Genomic DNA, 6,000 nt, shown 5'->3' on the forward strand with positions numbered 1-6,000 from the left:
GTAAAGAATAAACCAAGTTCAGAACTTTTGAATAGTAAGAACAAAGGTGTTCTTCATATGGGTCAAACCAAGAAAACCAAACCTGTCACATTTACAACACAATATAGTTGTCAGTTTGAAAGCATTAAAAAAATAATTAAGAAATACTTACCTGCTCTTTTGTTGAACATAATGTAACATCTCAGGGTGTCAGCCATAATATTCAGCCGGTGCTCGGACATGCTGTGCAGGGACCAGGAATTACATGCAAAAAAAAACATTGGTAGTCCAGCATCCAGGCAAGGAAAATCTTCACGCAGATAAAAATTCCACTTTATTAGGATATTTCTTTAAAAAGAATAATATAAAACTTTTCTGACGGTTTAGGACAGTTCACTGTCCTTAGTCATAGCCTTATGATATGTTCTAGCACAGAGTATTTAAGCATATGGCAAACTGACCGGAAGTGCACTTGTCTGAAATCACATGATCATAGTAACTTGAAAAAGAAGACAATAGAAAACAATAGAACAATTTCCTGGATCAATATATATACAATACCGTATATACTCGTGTATAAGCCGAGTTTTTCAGCACAAAAAATGTGCTGAAAAACATCCTCTCGGCTTATATACCAGTCAATGCAGAGTAAAAAATACTTCCGCGCCCCTCTTCTTTCTTCTGCTGGGCACCGCCATGTTTTTCCCCCGGGCGGCGCCTAGTATGACGTCAGCAGCGGCACGTCATCCTATGCGCCTGCCGGCTATGGGAGAGCTATGGCGGCGCCCAGCAGAAGAAAGAAGACGGGCGCGGAAGCAAAAAGAGGAGCTGGGCTGACATCGGCGGAGCAGCGCTGCACATCAGGGGCACCAGAGTATATAAGTTTATTTTTTTAATGCGGGGCAGGCTGTATACTACCGGGGGCAAGCTGTATACTACTGGGGGCAAGCTGGGCTGGCTGTATACTACTGGGGGCAACCTGGGCAGGCTGTATACTACAGGGGGCAAGCTGGGCAGTCTGTGTACTACAGGGGGCAGGCTGTATACTACTGGGGCCAGGCTGGGCTGGCTGTATACTACTGGGGGCAAGCTGGGCAGGCTGTATTCTACAGGGGGCAGGCTGGCTATATACTGGGGGGGGTCTGTGACCAATGCATTTCCCACCCTCGGCTTATACTCGAGTCAATAGGTTTTCCCAGTTTTTTGGTGGTAAAATTAGGGGTCTTGGCTTATACTCGGGTCGGCTTATACTCGAGTATATACGGTAAATAAGTTCTATAATTGAGACCAGAAGGAAAACGTGTTTGTAATACTAGAATCCAAAATGCCTCATGGGATCGTAGCACTCGTGTCCAATCCCCGCCCCTCCTTGGTCAGAATACCCTTTCATTAGGAGTGACTTGCAAGTAAGAAGTGGTACCTTCGTGTTTTTCCATGTTTTTGTTCTCTGTTAGATGTAACAAACAATTTAGGGGACAATGGGGCACATTTACTAAGGGTCCGTGGACCGCATTTCCGTCGGGTTTCCTGACTATTTCCGATTAGTGCCGCATTTAACAGGGGTTTTTGGCGCACGCAATCAGATTTTGGTGCAATCGCGCCGACTTTCATGCAACACAAATTGGGTGGTATGGCCGTCGGACAACCCGACTGATTCAGACTAAGCGCAGGATTTAAAATTCAAATTGTGTCGCAAGACAATGCACTCAAATACACCAGGAAGAAGAAGGTGAACTCTGGGGGACCTCAGCGGGGAAGCGACACATGCAGGATATCGGGCGCACCATCTTGGTGAATCGCGCCGGACTTCATCCCTGTCGGACAGTCCGGATCGGGGATTGCGACAGGACCGGGTAAGTAAATATGCCCCAATATGTTACCTAAACTTGGTGCATTTTTAGATACAAATCTTACTCCTGTGTCTAGTATCTGGGATACCTTATCATCTTGGAATAAAATAGATATACTGTATGTTTTTTTTTTACAATATGTAAGACCTGATTATATTGTTTGCTGTACATAGTACTGAAAGTAAATGGATGATTGTCTGTACTTGTGTTTATGTTTATTTTTGTTCTCCATTGAAAAATATTTCATTCTAGTTTTTTTTCAACTGAAAATTTTTTTATTCATTTTCATTTAGTACTTTAAAAAAATACATACAAACAGCTTTGCCATTTTGAAACAGTATAGCTTTTCAATATCATTTACATTTGTGTATGATCGCTCTTCTGTTTCCTTCACTAACCCATCATCTGGACAATACAGTCCCTTAAGGCATAAAAATACAACAAAACAAGAACATTCCCTCCCCTTCTCCCTCATGTGCCTGCATGTTGCTCCCCACCACCCCCCCAGAAACCCCGGTCCGCCCCACTAGATCTTAAGTCCTCCTAATCTACCTCTAAGATCCTCTTGACAATACCATTGAGTATACTGGAAGGGAGTCATGAATTCCACTATATCCTGTCTACTATAATGTTTTAGCAAAAATATTTTCCACTTCTGGAAAAAGGCTTTTGCTCCCTTTTCCTTATGTCGCAAAGTATCTATCCTATCTATGTTTATCAAACGTTTTAGCTGTTCAATCAACTCTAGGACTGTGGGCGATGAACTCTTTAACCAATGGGAGAGGACACAGCGTTTAGCTACTAGCAACACCACATGTGGAAATCGCAACTTATTCGAAACTCTTCCTTCTACTATTTTCCTTTCTCCCTCCCCTTCAACCTCTCTCTCCTCATTTTGGTCACCAATGTCATGAAATAAACATTCTCCTGGACTCCTTGTGATGTTTGTGTCCCAGTTTCTATTTATATACTCAACAACTTGGGACCAGTATCCTTGAATATTTGCACATGTCCACATACCATGCCATAAATCCGGCAAAGTTGCTCCACATTTCTGACATTCTGTAATACGATCAGGTCTGGAGGGTGAAGGGAGAATATTTAGGCCGTATATTGCCCCATGCATCAATTTAAAGTAAGTTTCCCTCCATCTTTCATTAACTATAACGTGTCTAATTGTTGCCCATCCTTGCAAAATGAGCATGGTTGGGTCCGTCACTTGCAATCTCTCCCCCCATTTTTTAAAAAGATCCGAAGTCGCCCTACCCCAGAGTTGTTGCCGCATTACTGCATATAGGAAGGATATTGTGTAGTGCCCTGGAGCGATACTTAAAAGACCCTCAAAGACCTGATCAGAAAGTTCCTTTCTAATGTCTCTCACCCTTTCCCTACAGAAGGACAGTATTTGAAAAATTTCTAGTTGCCGTTGAAATGACAAATTATATTGAACTATTATATCCGAGGCCTTATACCAACTGTGTGTTTCTTCGTTCATTAATGCCTTTGCTTTTGCTTCAATCCCCTCCCCCCATTCCAGTCGCTCCCCCCTATGGCCTTGCCAAGGTGATTCTGGGTGTTTAATCAATGGCATATGTTTGGAGATCATAAATGGTAACCCATATAAGCCTCTCACTTTTTTCCACGTAATTATGGTATCTCTTAACAAGATGGAAGACTTTACTTCTTTTGGCATTTTTGACCATCTCGTATGCATTAACGCCATCAAATCCCAAGGATCTGCCAGATCCCTTTCCAACTCCCAGTTTGAGTGGGAAGAGGCCCTGTGATGCCAATCCAAAACATGGCGAAAAAGGCAGACTAAATTATATCCCCTAATATTAGGAAAATTCAAACCTCCCTCAATTTTTGGGAGCATTAGTTTCTGCAGGGCTATTCTTGCTCTACCCCCTCTCCATATAAATTGTGTGAAGGCCTTATTAAGCCTATTGACATCTTTGTGCTGTAACAATAGTGGCAGGGTCTGTAGTTGGTACAATATTTTAGAAAAGCTCATCATTTTGATTAAATGGCATCTTCCTAGCAGTGATAGAGGTAAGTTCTTCCATCTTTCCAATTCCATTATTATTTTAGATATTAGAGGGGGATAGTTTAGCTTATATAGAGATCCTGGATTTCTACCTATTTTAATGCCAAGATATTTGATCTCATGGGCAGATGGTTTTATTCCTAAAGAAAGCTCATTCCAATCCCTAACGTTAGCCGTTTGTTTCAGTTCTAAAACTTCACTTTTCCCTACATTTACCCTGTATCCAGAGAATTCCCCAAATTCCTTTATTACTGAGAATATCCCAGGAAGGTGTCTCATAGGATCCGATAAGAATAAAATTACGTCATCCGCAAATAACGCAATTTTCACCACTTCCTTCCTGATATAGATGCCCTCATATAAATCAGAATCTTCAAAATATCTAGCTAATGGCTCTAGTGCAATATCAAAAAGGAGTGGTGATAGGGGGCAACCTTGGCGTGTTCCTTTTTGTAATTTAAAGGGAGCTGATAAAAACCCTGGTGTACTAATTTGTGCTGTCGGATTGTTATATATCCCTTTAAGGTAAGTGCGGAATTTTCCTGTTATTTTCATACGATCCAGTACCATCCCCAGCCAATCCCATCGAACATTATCAAAAGCCTTTTCGGCATCTAGGGCTACTAATGTTGGTCTCTCTCCTGCCTGAGGATGGCACTGGACCCTGTCCAACACCGCAAGAACCTTACGGATATTCGTCACGGCAGCCCTCCCCTTCACAAAACCCACTTGGGACTTCCCTATTAGTCCCGGTAACAGTCCTGCTAATCGCTGGGCTAATATTTTTGAAAATAGCTTCATATCAACATCTATTAACGATATTGGCCTGTAGGACCCTGGGCTTAAAGGATCCTTACCCGGCTTTGGCAGTAATTTAATGTATGCATTTTTTGAGTCTCTCCTAATTTCCCCTGTTTCTAGTATTGAATTAAAATAATTACATAGTGGTGTGACAACTTGTTCGCACATACCCTTGTAGAACTCACCAGGATAGCCATCAGGCCCTGGAGATTTCCCCCCTGTCAACGATCTTATCGCCATTTGCACTTCTTCCTCAGATATTGGCGCATTAAGTTCCCTCCGCTGATCTTCGCTTATGGAGGGCATTTCAATTCTATCTAAGAATTCCTTCCCTTTCGTCATCTGACGGCTATCGTCCTGATATAATTGCTCATAATAATCCCTGAAAAGAGAATTGATCTCCTGAGGTTGTTTTTTAATCCCACCTGATTGGTCGCGAAGTGCTCCTATATGGGGGATTGTATATTTCCCTTTCGCTAGTTTTGCCAAAAGTTTTCCTGCTTTATCCCCAAATTTATGAAGATCTGTTTCCCACTCTGCACGATAGAATCCTTCTTTCCGTTCTACCCATGTCTCAAATTCGCCTTTTGCCTGTACCCATTTATCTTTTGCGGATTCTTGTTGCGTCTCTGAAAAAATGGAGTACGCCTCTCGGAGCCGCTGGCTTGCTATAAGGAATTTTTTGTGAGCTTCTCTTTTCTTTGTTTTAACATATGCCATGATTCGCCCCCTAACCATCATTTTAGCTGACGCCCAATAGAGTCCCGGATCATCTATATGCTGTTCATGAGTGGAACTGAACTCCAGCCACCAACCTTTCAACAAGGCCTGGAATCCCTCCTCTTTGGACAGGAAACTTGGGTATCTCCATGTCACATGCGAGCCCCTTGGATGTCTGTCCGCATATTGCACCTCCACCGGGGCATTATCAGAGATAACCAAGTCTCCTATGCTTGCCTCAGTTACCCGTCTGCTTAGCAAGGATGAGGATAGTATATAGTCAATCCTCGACCATGTGCCATGTGCATGGGAGAAATGGGTAAATTCTCTACCTTCTGGATTTTGGAGTCTCCACACATCCCCCAGATTTGTTTTCTCTAGGAATGAGGTCAGCACACGATCTTCCCCCCTCCCAAGGGCCATCCGCTGACAGCTAGTTCGTTTATCCTCTGCCACATTGTGTACAACATTGAGATCTCCTCCCACTATTACATGTGCGGAATTGGATTTCAGGATATCCTCCTCTAATTTAATGAAAAAGGGGCCAGAGCTTCCATTAGGACCATAAACATTATACAAGTCATATATTTCTCCTAAGTATGA

This window comes from Engystomops pustulosus, chromosome 8 (genome assembly GCF_040894005.1).
Source record: "Engystomops pustulosus chromosome 8, aEngPut4.maternal, whole genome shotgun sequence".
Lineage (NCBI taxonomy): Eukaryota > Metazoa > Chordata > Amphibia > Anura > Leptodactylidae > Engystomops > Engystomops pustulosus.